The 21,434-nt window shown below is 33.1% G+C and overlaps 1 protein-coding gene across 19 annotated transcripts in view; it reads right to left on the bottom strand.

The window, feature by feature from the left end:
* Positions 1 to 2,595, bottom strand: part of LOC148621432 (uncharacterized) — a 53,896-nt gene extending 51,301 nt beyond the window's left edge. For 2 of the 19 annotated variants that reach the window (XM_088575795.1, XM_088575797.1), the window contains exon 1: positions 2,336 to 2,595. The gene's annotated coding sequence lies outside the window, so the exon portion shown is untranslated. Of the gene's footprint in view, positions 1 to 2; positions 1,241 to 2,335 lie in introns of those variants that run through there. The other 17 variants (XM_088575796.1, XM_088575798.1, XM_088575808.1 and 14 more) reach the window with 14 other exon arrangements.
* Between the last annotated feature and the right edge of the window lie 18,839 nt (positions 2,596 to 21,434).

Below are 21,434 nucleotides of genomic sequence, written 5' to 3'. Positions count from 1 at the left end.
ACAGATGATATTCCTCAAGGATACAGCTACATATTTGCATTCTGAAGCCTTTAAGTACCATTCTGTGTAAGAATCAGGCAAAGGGTGGCACCACAATTCTCAGTTCAGTCTTTTTTTGCCTCAAATATATTCAATAAATCTAGAAAACAACTGAAAAGCTATTTGAATTTATCCTGAACCATCTGTGATGTAGATATTTTTTTTACTGCTTATATACCAGTATGAAAAAAAGTAAGGGAAAATTTTCCTGCCATTATTCTACAGTGCATTTCAACAAAATTTGACATATCAGTATCTTAAAAAGGTAAACTTCACAAACACTTTGATGATTATTTCTGGAGGTTATCAAGTATCCATGTAAATACTTGGTTAATGCAATAAAATCTCTGTGACTTTTCCTTCAAGTACCACACCTTATACACATTTGCCTGATTCTTAGACAGAGAAGTACTTGACAGGTTGACAGAGGTCAGTTTGTCATATCATTGGATAGATAAAAAAAAATATTAAAATCCCATTTAGTGACATTACTACAGCTACATGTAGTCTGTAGCTGTGTAGTCTGCTCAGTGATTTACATGGATTTTACTAAATATTTAGAATCATAACTTTAAATCAGAAATGAGGGTAATTGTTGTACCCAACTGATTGGTCCAGAATCCTTATACAAGCTCATCATGGTTCAAAAGATGTCCTATGTCACTGTATAATTGACTCTGCAAATTATAAAACTGTCAGTTAATAATTTTTTTTCCAACTGATGACCTTCTTCACTCTGTCAATGATGTTGAATTTGACATAAAGTTGCGGAATTGGAGTTGAAATTTGAAAATTGTATATTTGAATTTTTAAGATATTTTACTAATAATTTTGACTACCTGAAAACACATGTCTGGATGTCTTCAAAAAATATTGCTTGAGTAAATTTGAAGAAAAATTTGAGCAAGTCAATAAACAATATCCTAAAGCTGTGCACAAATTAGCAATCTGTGAAATTACTGGACCTCTTGGATAAGATTCACAGAATTGTGCAGCTCCAATACAAGGACATGCACCAAGCACTGCACAAGAAAGGTAATTACACACTTGTGCCAAAGGCTGAAGAAATTCAAGTTATAGATACAATGTGGGCATCAAAAAATGAAACCGAAAAGAACACACTCTTTCAAAGTTCATGACATTAACAAGAAACAGAGAAAACTACATTAAATCAACAGATTCTAAAAACACCATCACTGCAAAAAACCCAAACCAAAAGAAGAGAATCAAAAACAGTAAAGCAATATGTTTGAAGTATTCTTGGAAGTGAGTCACTTTGTACATAATTATGTTTTAGTGCTTTTATTAATATACTGGGATATACATGTATTGTGATACTTTTGTGTTATACATTTTATCCAGGTTTTACATGTATGAGACATTATTTTTAAGGTTTCGTTTAATATTGTCAGTCCTAATAATTTTTTTTATGCATAATCAAATATTTACAAATTTTATTTTTCTAAAGAAAAAAACTTTACATTGCATGTTTTTTTTTGTTTGACTTTATAAAAATGCTTCACTTTCTAGAGTTACAAAATGCGATACATGTACATGTATATGTAATAATTCTATCCAGTGTCATTACTTTTTTTAATTTTAATTCAGGTTAAATGATTAATTCAAATACATATTAGAATATGCTTTATATGTAATGCTTTTGTGATACAGATTTGATCTTGGTTTTATATTTTTAAAGTTTTCTGTAATTTGTTTCAATTATACTCTCTTTTATTCATCAAAAATTTACAAATTTTATTTCTTAACGTTAATTTCCTTGTTCCTGGTTTTGTTTTGTCATTCTTTATGTATCATGAATCTTTTAAATTCAATGTTGACTTATGAATGGGTATTGTGACATAAATGGATATTTTTTGTCAGAGCAAAATTATTTCTCCACAAACTTTACACATTTTGTCATTCAAAAACAAAAAATACAATCTGGGTGCTTTTTATTTCTCCCATGGCACTTTTTATTATCTACAGAGCACTTTTTATTGTCCTGGAGCCTCAAACACAACCTGGCGCTTTTTAATAAGATCCCACAGATATCAATTTGGGATATGACCATTATTTATTTTGGAGTGTATCTATTCTAGTGAAAATAAAGAACCTCAGATATCAATTGGAGATAGAGGAATATTGCTTCTCGATGTTCTTTCTTATATATATTGTTGAGAGGCTTATAAAGTCAATGATTTACAGTGTTTTTGTACAAAGTAAGGATAAAATAAAGAAGCAAATACATACAGTTACATGAATATTTATCTGCCCTTTTCCGGTTGAGTTTACATACCTGCTGAATAAATTTTCACTTAATGTCTAAGACAAGCAAGGCACATCATTACCAAAAAAAAACAGTGATGAATTTATTACACATTTCCTTTCGCATTCAATTCGATTTTTCGTCGACAATTATCTGTTATCTCCAAAAACAATCTCCTCAACTATTTCCATTTGTTTACATCGCACCTTGACAACTCTAACACGAAAGAGTTCCATTGTATCGATAAAGCTTATTACCTACTACAAAATTGGACTAATGTAGGATAATACCGTACCAACGAAAATAAAGCTGCAAAAAAACTGTATTAAACAAAATATGGTTGTACTTTTGTGTTAAATATGACCATTTTATTTTGTTTTAGAAACCAATTAATGGCATTAATGGAAAAAAATACACTATACCAGTAGCATAAAAGTCTTGTAATTATATTGACAATAAATACATCTTACATGTACGTAAACCGTAGAAATAAGTCTTCCCTAATCCTTCCACCTGGTCGGTATGATAGACAATCAGATTTACAAATAACTGAGAAAAGAACTTCACTGATTAATGAGCCGAGTACCAAAAAAAAAATCAAACGAATGTAATCAACCTTTTGAAGATTCTACTTATTGTCATTTTTTTAATGGCTTATTTAATCGCTCTTGGTCCACTCAAGAACTGACAGAACAACACTAGTCAAGCTTTCTATATATGCAGTTTAATATTACTATTCAAAGTTGATTTGCATGTGATCAATTCTACAAAGGGATTGAGTGGGAAAGTGAAAAATAGCTCAAAACAAACAAAATGCAATGTAAAAATAAAACTAACAAAAACGGGAATCTAGCACTATCTGGACACTTTAAGAAAAATTACTTCATTTTTCTTTGATTCAAGCTGTATTTTGGGGACTTGGGGGAACAGTTTCATGCTGTTTCCTACAAGACAACGATTAGATATAGTTCATTACCAGATTAGGATATTACTTGTAACAGGGTCGTATAGATACACTAACGAGTCAGCAGTCATCAAGAAATTAATAAAAGGGGATTCCGATCAGGAAATTTATCAAAGGGTTCCAGACTAAAACTTACTGTTTTTTACCCAAATTTGCACAAAATTAATAAAATTAGCCCAGAAAAGTGCGTATGTGCATATGTGTGTATGTGTACAAAAGGGAAGGGGTCCATTCAACAGGAAAATCTCCTGGAGCCGGCATTGCTTTAGAACCAATGAAAAGTTTTTTTTTCTCTCGGATAAGTGTTATTGAAATCAGAAGGGTATATAAGACATGTTTAATTCCTTACGTAGGCCATAGCTATCTAATGGGAATCTCATGATCCCATTCAGATGATGCCAAATGGAACGTGAGATTTCTACTGTTTTCTTTCTAATAAAATGTAAGTACAACAGCCCTATGTTTTAAGGAAAAAAAACAGCCCTATGTTTTAAGGTAAAAAAAAAACGGTAATATGTTAGATGAGCTATTAAGTTATCTGATCATTATATTAGAAATCTGCTTTGTTCAAAGACAATCTATAGTCGGCGTCACATAAATAACATACTGTTAAAATTTGAATAAAAATATTTTCTACGACTTTATTGACACCTACCGTCGTTTAAATTGTCTTAAATGACTTGCTCATTCGTTTAGCCAAACGGCTTCTCCCTAAACATTGAATCGTTAAATTCCGGTCAGATTTTAATTCTAGGTGGCAATATTTACATTGTAAAAAGTCGGCCATGTTTACAGTGATCGGGTTGCTAGGAGATGTTGTGTACGTTTAAATGGTTTGTCCAAAAACCGAAGAACCCAGAATGCAATTCGGCGTTATTTCGGATATCTCGGATTTATTTTACGCGAACAACGTATAATACCGAGAAGTTGATCAAGCAGACGATTGTCACCGGAGTTCGACGGGAACTTACGCACTTCGTTTGTAAACAAATCGTCCCGTAGAAACCAACATGGCGGATATTAGTATGGGATTTTCCCGTAAGGATTTGTTACGCATGATTTAAGCTAATAAGCGACTTGTTTTTGAGAAGCTGTTTGGCTAAACGAATGAGCAAGTCATTTAAGACAATTTAAACGACGGTTGGTGTCAATAAAGTCGTAGAAAATATTTTTATTCAAATTTTAACAGTATGTTATTTATGTGACGCCGAGTATAATTCATCAAAAACAGTTTCGTAATTGCTACAATAAAAAAAAGTTGCGTGTGCCCGATTTCTCAATGTAAGTCTTTATCGTTATTGGTGCTTTAGAATTTTGAGTTAATGAAAACTTTGCATGCAAGTTCGGAATAAAAGTAAATGGTCATAATATTGGTGTTGTTAATTATCCGTCACGTTTCACAAATTACCGCCTGCCAATCCCGTTTCTGAAGACAAGGTTACTCCCTACTACAGCAATGATAGAGGTTGCCTGGCAAGCTATCTGACTTGGTGTCATCCTAACGTTGGAGTATGGAAGGACGGAATTTTAACTTATAGGCTACTCACCGGTTGTAAGTAATTCGAAAAATGAGATAAAAAATGTGTCTCTGACGCTACATGGCCACTAAGATACAATCATATGGAGATGTAGTCTGGATCTCGGACAGGTAACAAGTGAAAAAAGTAAAAAAAAAAAAATCAGAGTTTCGTGAATTTTCGCGAAAAATTGAGAAAAAAATCATGAGTACAATATCTTTAATTACTTTTTGTTTTTGCACTACATTCCAGTCAAAAATGTTGTATGTACACATGACACAAGTTTAACATGTAGACGGACCGATTTTGATTTATGTGCATTAGCCCCCTTTTGTTCAGAGCAATAATCTTGTTGACATTCCAGCAACATTTTGGAATCTTTGGTAACCGCGAGCACCATGATTGAAAAAAAAACACACCATAAAGCTGGATTACCAAAAATTCCGGCTTTTGCCAGAATTAACGAGGAAAGAAACTTTAGGTCCCTCTAAGCTCTCACTAGGTTACCTATAATAGTGTTCTTGTAACTTATTCGCGGCAATGGACTTAATCTCATTAAAATTCAGACTGTTGCATGCATATACTTTCTTCAAGTTTGTCCTGACAAAAAAACTTAAGAAATCTTTCGGGCAAATTTTTGCCAGCAACACGGACAGGAAGTAATAATCAATTAACATGTACTACGTGGAACGATCATTTTATATAACAAATCGCTTATACCTTACCTTACATTACATGTATACACGATCACCAAAATTATATGGAATAACACAAATATTGTCTCCATACCTTTGTCTTTCAAAATACATACATAATATAATGATCTAGTTATGCTGATTTAGTAGAAAATTTCTGCAATTTTCTTTGGTAAACGCCAGCGTTAGGATATAGGCTTACAAATCATAATGCCGGATTACCAAAGAAAAACACTGAAAATGTCCGTCCGAAAAATTCCACAAGCTTCCTTATAAATGGACTCATGCACCAAATTAATTGAGAATGAAGTTAATTCTAGTCTTGACTGCCCTATATATACAACTTTATTTTCTTCTCTTGTTTGCGAACCCCTATTTTCATAAATTATTATCTTTCATACCGCGATTTTCGTAAAATGTCACGTCAAAAAATTATTGTTTACGTAATTAAAACAAGATTTCGATTTCGAGTTTCAAGTATTATTGTTATCTAATACTTAGCACCTGCAAACTTTCATACAGGTTTATAAATGCCATACTATAATGTATAAACTGGCAATTATATCCCTAAACCCGCATGGTACTGTCTCCAGAATATGTAACACTGATATATTGTTATTTTAACATGGAACTCTAGCTACTGGAAAATAAACAAACCACACTTAACACCGCTTCCATCTAAACAATTTGTGACAATGACTCAGTTTTTGGAGTTGGTAAAGAGGTTAAGGGATTGAGGGGCAATTAAAAAAAATACCGAACTAAATAACTTCTATGCAGTAGTCAAAAATGGAATATCCGTGTAACAAATGGCAATACATGTATCAGGGTAAAAACTAGGAAACCACTCCAATGGTTGTGACTTGGTACAGGTATTTCAAAATGAAGTGGGTTAAACCAGGTTTTATAGCGCTAAACCTCCCGCTTCCATTACGTTCATTATTTCTGGTACATTTCAATTCAAATTGCCACTAGTCAAAATCGATAAAAACAGTATTCAAAACAGTAAAGAAGATATAAACAATAAGTAAATGAAAACATAAAGAAAAAAATACTGTAAAAATATGCAAATCCAAGTTATGGATTTTAAATTAATCTGGTATTTTGTGGGAAGGTGCATCAAGTTCAAGATAAAATAATAATATACAAATAAGCACAAAAAGTTATTTGTGGACAATTCATTATGAAAATCCATCATCTATAATTTGTTTGTCAAAAACAGAATTTTTTTCATTAAGATATGATATCGGAAATAAAACTTTTTTTATGCAACGTATGAGACGTATTTTCTTTTAAAAGCCGAAAGTCGGTCTCGAAGACCACGGTGGTGTCTTAAAAAGTCAGAATAGTTGCTACTAGCTCTGACATACCTTAAGAATATAAACACCGTATGCAGGGGAAGCTGGAATATCATTGCAAAAGAAAAGGAAATTTATGTATGATCGTCTCGTTTTTCATATTTTACTACTGTCGTCAAGTTCAATGTGAAAATCTAAAGATGACGCAGGAGATTCTTTACCAGTGGTCTCATTAATTTCCAGTTGTTGTGGATAAATGAACAAAAGCTATTCTCCAAATTTAGGATCATATCGTCAATACATGTACATCGATATGTGAAATTATAGGACTTTACCTCTTTAACCTTTCTCTCTTTCACAAGATCTTGAAGGAACTCCGATTCATAAGAATAAAGAAACAGATCGGCTAAGAGAATGGCACAATTAGTGCCGATTGGAATGTCTATACTCTGGAATGTTGAAAAATTGTCCATCCAAAAAGTGACAAATATGTTATCGAGGAGAAACTCTAGCATAATGATCACCAATTGCTCGGTGTTTTTTGATTTTGTCTTTTTGTGGTAAAAATTATGCAGAATCATAGCCTAAAAATTCTTGCAGTTAAATGGATTGTGGATGATTTCTTTTTAGACGGGTTTTCAATTTATCTTACGGCAAGGTTGTATATAACTTTGAAAAGCCAAAAGTTTTAATACATTTAACTTCAGTGAAGTTTTCAGAGTTCACATACGTGTATGATTTATTACGCGAGTAACAGTTTCACAGTATTTTTGTTGTCCTTCCTTTCATTGTGGACAATTAAAATCTTAGTGACGTACAGACATCTCCTTTGTTGAAAAGGAAATTTCAGCGAAACTTTGAGGGATGCAAAAAATAATCCTACAATTTAGAAAATATGGTAAAAAAATTATTGGAAGTCCATTAAGAAATCAGGTCATCATTAAAAAGCTCACCGAAATTTACCGATGAGCATTTGACCCTTCAATGAATGACGGATTCATTTGAGACGTGAGCAATGCATTACTGATGCTATAATTATCTTACAAATGTTCTTAAATCGGACCAAAAATTTAAAAAGTCGATTTTTGGAGTGTGGTTCTTTTCGCACTATAACTCAATCAAAGTGCTGAGGCACTGAGTCAAGGAAGACCTCAAAGTAATCAACAATATTCATATAACCAAATTGTAAGCTAAACAAACCGATCAAAACATAGTCCTTTTAAAGAATAATCATTTGTTTTAACGCAGTGTACATTTATACAGTCCGTTTATCAATACATATTTTGGGATCTTTTTTGTTCTTTTGTATTATTGCTTTTGGTATTCCTGACGGTACACGTATGTTAATGTCCTCAAATTTCCTAACACTTGAATCACCATTTCTTACAAAATATGAATTCCACTAAGAATCACTGACTATCAAAATTTGATGAATTTTCAAAGTAAGAATGTATCCACACCTTGAAATTTCGGTTTGGAGATGCATGTAGTAGAAATGAATCCTGCAGACTGGAGGAAGTTGAACAAAACGAATCCAGCAGAATGGAGGAAGTTGAACAAAGGCCTAATCTCAAGAAAGAAATGAGCAAAAAACCTTTCCTTGTTTGTGCTCACTTTCATGTAGAATTTTTTTGTAATAAATTTAAACTAAAATTTGTCCTTGTCATTGTTGTCTAGATTAGGCTATGGGTGTAACTCGTCAAAACTGTGCAAATATTTACAATAAATGATTACCTTCCTCTAGGATTTTTTCAGTTCAAAAAAGGATAAAAACTCTTGTTGCAAAAAGTACTATGCAGTTTAAAGATCATTAAACTAAAAACAACTTTGTAGCTCATAGATTCGAGCACTTTAAGATTCCAATTAAGTTGGAAGGTCAATGGTATAGAGATGAGGTGAATACAGAGAATATGATGCACTTTGAGTATAAATCCATCTTTTTTTCTCTCCAAAACAAAAAAGTTACTAGTGAACCCATACCCCATGAGTACCGCTTTTTGATGATGAATCACTATTGCTGAGTGTTTTATACCTGTCTGCCTTCAATAACGTATGAGCATTTCTTTCACTTTTTTCTGCATGATTGTTTCACAAATATGTATAAGATAATAATACAAGTAACTCTTATGTTTTGCAAATATATAAGTGATAAGAAATCAAGCTTCATGTTTTTTATACTTTTTTTATTAAGAGATGTTGACACACATTTACAGCTGCTTCATGCTACACATATATGTACCAGCACTTGAGAATTATTGAACATTATTTCATGCTTAAATAGTGTCCCAGCACAGAAATGGTCTGTTTTACTTATGCTTTCTTCTCACTTCATCTAGGAAAACTTACAAGTGATAACCACTGAAAAGAAATCAAGGAAAAAATCATAACAGTGTCTGATATATGCAAAATGTTTCAATGTTAATTCATGAAAATATACATGTATTTTAACCATATGATATGGAGAAACTTCCTCTTGTTGGGAAATATTGTTATATGGCATTTCGTGCAAATCAGGCAAAAATAAAGGTTGGGTGGTTATAACAGTCCCAGGTTTTTACTGGTTTTTAAATCACCTGGTCAATATTCCCACAGTGATCAATACTGGTGGACTGAAAATTTGCAAACACTATTTTTGTCATTATTCATAGTTTTTGTCCTACATTAAAAGACGTTAATATAGTATATATCTACTATATTTCAGTGTTCTTAGATTTTATTCTTTGAATATCTCTATCAGCTGTATTTATTAAGAAAAAATAAACATTTTTTTCTCTAAAATAATTCAAATTTATCTGAAATAACATAACAAACTTTACAAAATTGTACAGTGTATTTCATGAGCACATCTTTGTTTCAACAACTATAAATAACAGGTAACATTCATGTAAGTAAGAGTAGAACAGGTTACTTTTCACCTGTCATTGTTAAAACAACATCCCCTCATAACCAGATAGATCATGAAAAGTGGTTTGAAGTGATGAGTTTAAAACAATAAATTAAAGTCATTTCATTTACCAGACAAAAACCTTCTAAATACAGAAAATGGAAAGCTTGCTAAGGATATTGCTTTTAGGGCTTCTTCCATGTATGCTTTTCGCTACCTGCTGATTTATAATGATGTTTGGACCCCCATTTCAAAATCTCTGGATCAATCCCTGAATGTTGATTTATCTATTCTAATGTCACATTGTAAGGTAGAAAACAAATTAAATACATGTATTACTATATTACAAATATCATAATTTCATGTATGAAATCTTTAATTGATACTGTACTGCATACGCCAGTAACCATAGTTAGAGTACATGCACATGTATTTTTGTAGTTTTCAGTGTAAATTTCTTGTTCAGGGACATACAAATGTAATCTGCAAATTTTGCTAAGAAATATGACTACACTGTTCTACACTAGCAATAAAAACAGTATTCCTATCACCAGTTTTGAAAATTTTAAATAACTGTACATACAAAGTATATGAATAATGTATACATTTAACACTTACCTAGTACATTGTACATGTAAGAATGTCCATGAAAATCAGCTCTTAGAAAAGGTCTACTTTTGGTAGTCTTGATAATTCCAACACATTTTCAATGCACTTTCATGGACACAAAATTTCTAACATAACTGTGTCTTTCTTGTGTCATGAAAATCCTGTTTCTTACTTGATAATCTACATTCTAAATAAATGTATTTGGTATATCTTGACAATGTACTGAAAAAGGACCATATTGACAATCAGTTATGACTTACATGGATATAATACACATGAACATTGTGTTACTATTTCTTTAAATTCCATACTGAATAGTACATGACAAAATCTGCATCACATGCCGTATCAACAGGAGACTCCTATATCAACTCAAGGGCCACTGGCTCGTGGGGTGATATAGGTTGAGGGTTGATACTGCATATCAAACATATTTTCATGTCATGTTCATTCTTTCTTATATTTTATCTATACAAAATGCACTTCAGTTGTGTTCTGTGCAAGGTGTGTGATATATGATATGCAATATATGTCTAGGGGTGCGATATAGGGTATGCCATATAGGTCTATGGATGTGTGAATTAGAGAATACGATATAGGTCCATGGGTGTGATATACAGTATATGATATAGGTCTAGGGGTGTGATATAGAATGCAATATAGGTCTAGGGGTGTGATATACTGTATGAGATACATGTATGTCCATGGGTTTGATATACAGTATGTGATACAGGTCTAGGGGTATGATATAGGGTATGCGATATAGGTCTGTGGTCGGTGTGGAAGGTATGATTTTAGGAACATGTACAAGTGCATGTGTAATGTCATGGCTCATGTATCCACTCGTGTCCCAAGGACATTACTTTATTTCACTGGATACCCCTCCTTTTTGATAGTTCAAGATTACCTACTGAATGTGATGAATATGCCACATGACCTCCTTTCATCCTTACCGTTGAAACAGAGACATTGTTTATATCTCCGCTTTGAAATCATAATAATTGAACAATTCTATTTATTTTCTATTTTAAATACTTCATTGTTTGCTACATGTATGTACATGTAATCTATACTTACTACATGAAAAGTGTACATTGCAACTCCGAAAATCCGTCATTAGAAGCTCCCGACATCTTCATTAAAAGGGTCAGATCGAGAGGAAAAAAAATGGCAAATCTCGATTGAGCTTTTCTCCCTGCGAGTGCGATTGTTCGGGTCAATTTCACAAAATAGTCCAGCTCTCTGCGTCAAATTTAAATAGATAATATCATATAATCATTGAAATCTTGCAGTTCTACACATATTAAATAGTCTTAATATTACTGTACGCCCATATCGTACGTAAAGTAAACATCACATATTTGACTTGGAGTATGATCGACAACGGAGCGATATCTTAATGCAAAATTTGCAAGGAGAATAACCCGCGGAGTGTTATTTTGTTAGTTATATGTTGAAATGTCTACCCTGGTTACGTAATTTGGTTGCCGACGACCTCTAAGTCAAGTTCAGTCTATAAATAGACTTCCTTGATAAAAAACATAAGAATTATCTGATATCTGAAAGCAAAATGAAGGCAGGGGTTTTCATAAGGAATCCATTAAAAATCGAAATCGGACAAAAAATAAAAAAAAAAAAATTATTTAATGACGTGGCCAAATTTTGTACCTCTTTCACTCAAAAACGGTAAAGATAAGTCAATCCTGTAAAAATATTTTATCACAGAACATGGTCATCTGAATCATAAAGATCAGATCTACAATAAACTTGGCCTTCTAATTTTAATGGTAACACCGATTGTTCCCCTTTCAAAAACTAAAGGGCTCTCCACCATGTCCATAAAAACAATGTGTTTCAAATAGATAGTTTAAGTTTTACTCAAGTTATAGTAAATAAACTAAAGTTAATGTATGCCAACGAAGACGACGACGACGATAGACTAATACCATTAAACGACCGACAAAAAATGCGGTCGTATAGTTACTGATAATGATTAGATTGTTAACAGTTTAGTAGTGGTATTAATTCAAGGTGGATCCTGAAAAAATCGAAAGATCTTTTGGAGACAATCAGTTCAAGACTATTATCTGATTATAATAGCATTAAAACCTATGATTTTTTCAACACTGTTTACTTCTATTCCCCATACTCAGTTAAAATCTCGACTTAAAAACATGATACATCGTTGTTTTTCCAAAAAAGATGGTACACCTAGGTACAAATACTTAGCTCTTGGTAGAGATTCCTCATACTTTGTAAGAAATAATTCCAAATCATCTTCCAAATATACTGAGGAAGATGTTTACAAAATGCTGGAATTTTCAATCGACAATATCTTTTTCCAGTGTGGTGGACGTGTTTTTCAACAAACGGTCGGCATTCCAATGGGAATGAATTGTGCTCCTTTACTTGCCGACCTATTCCTTCACTCTTATGAGGCTGAATTTATAGCTGATTTGGTCCGAAAGAAAAAATATCGTTTGGCTAGATCCTCAGTTTCCGCAATATAGATGACGTATTATCTTTAACAATCCTAATTTCGAGGATTGACCTACACTTAGAAATCGAAGGTAAAGGAAAACTATTGACCAAACTTTACGACAAACGTGATGACTTTTCATTCATAATTGTCAACTTTCCTTTCATCTGTGGCAACATCCCTTCAGCATCTGCGTATGGAGTGTTCCTATCACAACTCATTCGTTATGCCAGAGCTTGCCGGAACTACGCAGACTTTTTGTATCGCGCTAGAACTCTAACAAATAGGCTTCTGGAACAGGGTTATGTTGCTACAAGATTTAAATCATCATTACAGAAGTTTCATGGTCGTCAACATTAACTCGTGGATCGTTATGGTGTACCCATCCGCACCAAGAAAATTGATTTATTCAACGGGTCATAGTTTTTCTTTCCCTCGTTTGTCTACCCCGGACTTGACTTTTTATGAACAACTCGGCGGGTGTTTCTAGAAAAGCAGAGGACGCTTACCATACCGGTGCACCTAGTTCATGCTCCCAGTTTTTAGTGGAGTCCGAGTTGCTCATTTGCTTTTGTTACTTTGTATGTATGGTTTTAGTTACTTTATGTTCTTTGTTGCGTATGTCTGTTTTCCATGTCTGGTTTGTTCCTGGATTGTATTCTTTTGATTACCGCTATAACCTTGGTTTCCTTGATTACTCTTTAACCACTTTCTCATAGTAATGGTCATAATTTAAGTAAATATTCTAATAATCCATTGCCAGAATTTGAACAATTTATTTCAAGTAAATCTTTATGTCTGGAAGTTTGCTGGAAAAAAACCGGAGTCATTGTGTGGCCTGCAAAGACAGTAGATTTAGATGGTACATCTATTAAATACTTAAAAAAAACACCAGCTATAATTGTTCATCTATTAACACGTGCATGCATTTCCTTTTTTTTCAATTTTGAACAAATTGTGTTGAAAAAGATTTGAAAAATGTCAAAGTAACATTTTTTATAACAATTAGGTGAAGATGAAATTGTCATTAATTATAGAATAGTTTCAGTACTGTCTAATGTGAGTAAAATTCATGATATACATGTTTGCAATGCCTTTTTAATATACGTCAAATAAAGACAAATAACTCCTAGTCAGTCTGGTTAAAGGCTAAAAACCACTAATTCCACTTCCCATAGGCTTCTATGCTAATTTCACAATATTCAATGGCTTCTCTGGACTTTACCTAACTTTAACCTGCAGAGGACTATATATCAGCATGATTCTACATATGTCAGCTCACAATCCTCAGAATGGCATGTGGGGTTAGCAGACTTGCAGTGCAGTACTGGTCACCGGAAGTGAAGGGTCTATAAATAGCATGGGAAATCCCAGTGTTTTCACAAGATAGCGGTATATTTAAAAATCATTATGGAGATTAGGCTTCACATCACAAGAAGCAAAATGCACCTATAAAATGTACAGAAATGTTTTTCCTTTCAGAAACTGTTTAAATTTTTTAAATAAGATGAGAACTTTTTTCACAGCACTATGAGGAACAGGGGTAATTTCTGCGTAGGACTATTTTTGCGTACGTTCCGAATGCTCATTGGTTGAATTGGTGGTCTGTAACCTAAAGACATATTATCCGTTCTTGTGAGACAGCATCAGATAGTCAAGAATGGGTCGTTGGTTGATTATATTGATGACGCTTAATCATCAGAAGTATTGTTAATAATTAAATATCAGAAGTAACACGGTTTCTGATTGGATAAAAAAATTTTGGTTATCATCTCATAGACCAAATTTTGTAATGACAGTGACCTCATCAAATTTTTTTTAATGATTTACGTTGAATTTTTGGTACTTAAATTAAATTATAAGGAATGACTGCTATATTTTTTCGGTCTATTTGAAATAACCTCAACGCCCGTCGTGCTGCACAGGTTATTTAGTGTTTACTTCTTCATAGACCGAAAAATGTAAAAGTCATTCCTTAATTGATCCGTTAATCACAATGTTTCCCCGGAACTACACAAGTTAAAATTGTTTGAAACTTTCAAAACTACTCTTCTATGGTGAAATGCAATGTGTACACGATTGGTATTTTTGTATTTTTAAATTCATATCTTTGTTATAATGGACAATGAGTTTCAGCCTCGAAGCAAAACAATTGGACAGGTGGTTCCTCAAGGATTCATACCTAGGCCTTTACTTTTTGATTTTATGTGTAAATAACTACCCAATATTTTAAACTACTTTATACGGTACGTTTTATGCAGATGGCACTACACTAGATATACAAGATAAGTCAATATTTGATATTACAGAGTAAAATTGAAAGGACAGATCTCAACGAAATGAAAGAATAAAAATACACTCAGACATGATGATTTTAGATAAAACCAAGTGCACGTTGTACTAAACAGAACAACGACGACCAAAATGTTGAAACAATGCATTAAAAAAATAACGTAAATCTTGAAAAAGTCGATGAAATCTCGCGAGAGTAAACTGATTTTTAATTATATTGATGTTTTAAACGCAAAAGATCTGAAAGACAATATAAGTGTTTTACGTAGGTTGAAATATTTTATGTCTAGTTTTGCTTTAGCAATTTTTGATGTGAGGCAGGAGAGAACGAAGTTAAATATATTGAACGTTATGACAATGTATCAAGTCTCGAAAACAGCTTAGGTCATTAAAGAAATGGACAGATATGAAATTGCCATCATGGGAGTTGGTGAATGTAGATGAGCTGTCTTTAATAGCCATGCCATCATTTACTCAGGAAAATCTGGTAACCAAAATAGAGGAGACGTTGAAATATTATGAACACGGAAAGTACAAAAAGTATAATAGAGTGGGAACCTATAAATGAACGACTAAGAGCTCGCTTCAAAGATCTCTGTAATCTAACGTTATGGACAAACAAATGAGGCAAGAGAACATCAAGCATGTTTACCAACAGACGACTGTCGAAACACTATTGGTGTAAAAAAGAAATGACAAGCAGTGGTTGTCTTAAAACACATAGAAAGTCAAGAAAAGAAAATAAAAGCTTAGAGAGAAAGTCTTGAACACAAAATTCATAAGACTTAGAGAACAACTACAAAAAACATACAACGATAAAGACAAGGAGGTAAAGCAATCAGCCAGGAATGATAAACGTAATATTTCATCCATATGCGTGCAGGCGAAGCAGAAAAGCCGACCGAAATACAGTTTATAACATAACGAAAGGAATAAGTGGAAAAACAAACATAATGCCATGGCCACCTGTCAAAGACTCTTCTGGTAAAGTTATTACAACTGAGAATAAACAACCAACCCAATGGCTTGAACATTTTAAAAGTGTTTTGAATAGACTAGAGCCAGATTCGGTATTTGAGGGAATACAACAACAGAATGAACTCGATACAAGCACTGATCGAGCAACAAAGGAAGAAATAACAACTAAACGATAGCAATTAAATCCTTGAAATTGTGTAAATCAGCAAGCGTAGGTGGGATTCGAGTCGGACTTTTTAAAGTCATGAAAAATTTCAAAGACTCGTTTACTTCGTCTTTATCTTAACGCCATAAAACTGAAGAAATGCAACTTAACACAACATCTGAAAATAAACTAAATGTTGACGGCAATCAAATAAAACAAGCAGATAAATTTGTATACATATGAGCAGTAGTTAAAACAGAAGATCCAAGCCAAAAAGACAAGAAGAAAAGATCGCTGTCTAGTTTCCACCATAACTACCCCCGACAAATTTGCTGAGTATTTTGGTCAAATAGCATCACAAACATCAGCTTGCTAAAAATGACAGAGTAAAAATGCATAATTGATGAAATAATATAGAGGAGATTCAGATTGCTTGGATAAGTCTTTAGAATGGAAGGATCATGCATTACAAAAAGCAGCCTTAAGGTGGACACCACATGTGAAATGACTGGTAGACAGACCATAAAGTCTTGTAAAGGACTGTTAAAGGAGAGCTTAAAGATCTCAATATGACATGGGAGAGGCTGAGACCAAGAGCATTCCTCTTTGTAGTTTCTATTATTGATGACTATTTATAATGTCGCAGTGTTTTCATTTAACTTGAAAGACAAAAAATATGTTTTAGCAGTTTTCAGCCAATATTTTGAAAACTATAACAGACAGAATGAAACTTTCAATTGATAAAAGAATCCTTCTAGTAAGTCCTACCAAAGTTTTCATTGAGTAAAAATTGTTGGACATCTCCTTGTTAGAGTTGTTGTCCTTGAAAAAAAAAAAAAATAAATAAAATAAAATAACTAGGTGAGCTATTTAGGGTCCTTGGAGCATCTTGTTTACGTTTTTTATACTTCTAAACTTTTTGTTTTCTGTAAAACGAAGTAAATTCACTTATGCATGTATCAATATGCTGCCAAATGTCTCAGCTTTACAATGATACCAAGAAAGTTGCGGTAATACTTGGGTTTTGTATCAAAATGAATTCAATGGAACTCTGTCTCATAGAAATCGCTTAAATTGACAGTTTTCAAAGCCAAAATCCCTAGAGTATTTATTCTTCAGTAAAAATGGCTTACTAGTATTTGTTATTTATGTTCGGGATATTCACAACTGATATTTCTTGGATTCTGTTGGTGACTTGTGGCGATTTTCGTAGTCAGAATTTATAAAACCAAAACAAAAAATAATAATAATAATAATAAATGCAAAAATGGGAATTTCAATATTCCTTAAGTTTAAGTCGCGTAACTTCGACTCTACAAGATATTACTCGTCTCATATTTTGAATCATTCGATGGAAATTAAGTTTCCTGAATTAATAAACCACCATTAGCTGATTTTCAAGAAAGATTTTTTTAATGCTTTAAAATTTAACCCCTTCCCCGAAAAAAACTGGTCTCAGTATCAAGCATAATTCTCATTCACAGCATACCGACATTGAAACATATTTTAGGCATTCATAATTTAAAAGATAAGGCGTGTGATTTTTTATAGGGTCACAATTACTATAAAATCGTAAAAAGTAGAATTTACAGAATTTCAGAATTTCTTCTATATCACCAGTTATTATCTTTTTTTCAGAATACCGTAGTTTAAACAAGCTCATGTGCGATACAGTAGATTTTTATAGTGTCTAAGCTTTCAAATCGGCCAGGTAATTAATATTTGAACTTTTCCAATTAAAGTTTGTGCAAAAATTAACACCCCTACCCATGAAAAAAAGACCCAACATGAACCAAAATGTTAATTTTTAACAACACTGGGCATGTTGCGGGCGATTGCTTTCATTATCGATTGATCCAACATATTTGCTAATTTCAAGAGCGTAGGCGCCAATAATGTGTTTGTTTTTTTTTCATAAAAAGGGAAAATTCATAAAGAAATTCAAACGCCTGAATTGATCAGATATGTTGAGTAAATCATTATCTTAATTATGAATGCCTAAAATATGTGTTTCACAGTGTCGTTATGCTGTGAATGAAAATTACGTTTGATCTGAGACCAGTTTTCTAGCTTTCTTGAAAGTTAGCTTTGGTGGTTTATTAATGTAGAAAATAAATTTAGTCACGCAATAACTTGTAGAGTCGAATTTATGCAAATTTTCGCGGGAGTTGAAATTCCCATGTTTTTGGAATTAAAAAAATATATTCTGACTACGAAAATCGCCACAAGTCATCAACAGCGTCCCAGGTGTATCAGTTGTGATAATATTGAACGTAAATAACAAATAAGCTATTTTTTACTGTAGAATAAACACTCTAGGGTGACTGGATAGACTACCCAAGTGTATTTCGTTCAGCATTTTTCTAATCGGCGTTGTGACGTCTATTTTGCCTTTTACGGACTGATTTGAAGTTTACACCGGATCGAAAAGTTCCGGGGTCACACGTCATCATGAAATTTTTGTACACATCACGTAAAGAAGAAATCACTGCACGTAAAGAAAAAAAAATGCACATAATGTATTTAGAGATCGACATAGCGTAAAGATGGAACGACCTCACATTATAAGAAAACCACTGCACGTAAAGATAAATCCACATAACGTAAATAGATGTTGACATAACGTAATCATAAAACGACAGAACGTAAAGACAAAATGACTGAACGTAAAGACGAAATGACAGAACGTAAAGACAAAAGGACATAATGTAAAGATGTTCCTACATAACGTAAATACAAAATGACCACATGTAATTATAAAACCACAGCAAGTAATATAAAATTGGCAACACGTAAACAAATGTGTATATCATCAGACAGTTTAGTCGTTCCATAAGTTTTTATTAACCAACTTACTACAATATGTGACTGAGTATATCCAATTCTTTGGTATGTTTAATCTTGTATTATAAATTTACCATTTTTTATTTTTTAACTGGGAGTTGCTTCGGGCCATTACAGTAATCATTTGCCATTATCATTACCTCGGGTATGTTACAGGCCCAATATGGAAAAGGCTATACATTAATACTATAGTAATCACCTTAATTTACTCATAGGTTGCATATCAACAATATCCACTTGCTCTCTACTGTCAAAGTGTATTCTGAGCAGCAGTTTAATACCAGGACCTTTACCTACAACTTTTCTCTTTTTCCGTTGGCATTCCTCACACATCTCTTAGAGATTAAGTGTAAGTGTTTGTAAGAATCAGGCAAAATGGGGAAAAATCAGAAACATGCATGTAAAAACCCTACCGATCTGACAATAAAATAACACTCAAGGATACTTTCTCTATTTGAAAAGACCATTATTTGATCTCTGCATCATTGGATTTTGTTCAGAAATTTTAGAAAAAGGAGGCTTTTGATAGTCATCTGCCCTTGAAACCTTCATTTTCAGTGCAATTCAATGAAAGTATAACTCAACGGTCCAGCATGACATGGAAAATATTGTCTGTTTTCCTTGATTCTGATGGTGCCAATAGTCAATTTACACAATCAAAATGATAGGGTTTTTTCACACCATGTTTCAGCCGCTGCCCGATTCTTAGAGGGACTGACACTTAATGACATCACTGGATATAAGTTCATTTTTTCCACCTGATTTTATCCCTGCCTCCATGTCATGTATTGACGTGCGATCTCATAACAATATTAACCTCCTCTGCATACTAGTAGTAAAGAAAATAGGTTCTGTTTCTGATTGACGCTTCTATATCAACTTTTCCACATCGCTACACTGTAAGACATCGAACCTGTAATGGCAGAATATAATCCACAATATTGCGTGTTTTACTATCTAAATGAACTTAAATCAGTCATTATCGTTGTACATATATGTATTTCAGTTTGCTGACATTTTCTGCCATTTGTACTTTTAACGTGTATTTTATGAATTATTACAGCATTTAACATGAACTTTGGTACTCAGTTGAACATACAACTATCATCTATGTATACTTTTTCAGCAAAGTTTGTTAAACAGGTTGGACGGACGGACGTACAGACACCGGAATTTTTATGTCCACTATGGCTTCTGCTTTGCAGTGGAGGACAATTAAAGATTGCTAAAGTTATCGCAGATGTTTTATTTTACAAAAGTTGATTTTAAATCAAGCGGAGGGAAATGAAATAAACATAGTTTTAGCTTTGGAAATAGTAGTAGTCCACGGCATGCTCTTTTGAAAGAGTTTTTTTTTTACTTTCTCAAGCGCTGCAATATATTTCTCCTTCTTTCATACCATAGTCTTTGTACTAGCATCCAAAATTTTCAACAGTTAGTCAATTTTTGCTCAGAGGTTAATGTTAAGTTTGCCTGTGCCAACTTCAAGGGAAGATTAACAAATGAACTTAATGTTTTCTGAGAATATTTTACTCATAGATGAAACGTATTTCCCAATCAATGAAAGACTTCACAAAAATTCACCATTAGTTTCTAAGAGTACCCTATACCCTGAAGGGCGTGTAGTTATCAATATCCAATTCTTTTAAAACAGTTTAAGCTATTTCTTTAAATTTGATCGATAAATCTAGTTATTTTACAATATGCCTAACAATTTTCTGGACTGATTTAGTCATTTCATAGAATGTCAAAATTTTCATCACTCTTCACGTTGACGTACTCCCAAATAGTTAGAGTGGAGAAAAGCTCTCGGACCCACGTGGGGTCTAGAAGTAGGCCAGAGCGTCAATACAGCAGCCCGGGACCAGCCACTAGTAGGACATACTCTAACCGAGTTCTTCGGTCAGGTATCCCGATGGCTGCGCTCCGCTACCAACACCAGTTGGTTTTACTAACCACTAACATCGACCTGCATTGGTATTAAAGGTCGTTAAAAAAAACCAGTCATTTTCATCTCAGGGTGAACTGACCAGTAGTTGATAGTCATGTTTTTTTGAATTTTAGTTCAATTTGGTTAATATGAATTCATTTATTGAGAGCTGCTTCGTGTTCTTTATTTGTTTTGCAACCCGCACATCCTTATTTCCTATATCGTATAATTTTAGGAATGATTAGGGTTCGAATGAAAATTTTTAATTCATTTGAAACTTGGTGGTATTTTAGCAAAATATTTATCAGATTTTATATGAATGTGAGTTATCAGAGTTTGACGTAGACTGAAATATTTTTGATAATTCTTTTTTGTAATGTTTGTATTTCTACATGATCAACAATACCTGCGTTGCCTACCATCAGAAAACAAACATCTGATGGGATAGTGACAGAAAATTCTTTCCACAAGCTATTATGCAAAAGCCCCTTCAA

Source organism: Perna viridis, chromosome 3 (genome assembly GCF_037379345.1).
Source record: "Perna viridis isolate PV_CMFRI_1.1 ecotype Kerala chromosome 3, ASM3737934v1, whole genome shotgun sequence".
In the NCBI taxonomy this organism is placed as follows: domain Eukaryota; kingdom Metazoa; phylum Mollusca; class Bivalvia; order Mytilida; family Mytilidae; genus Perna; species Perna viridis.
The sequence above is the reverse complement of the archived record's forward strand: the minus strand, read 5'-3'. Positions and strand labels throughout refer to the sequence as shown.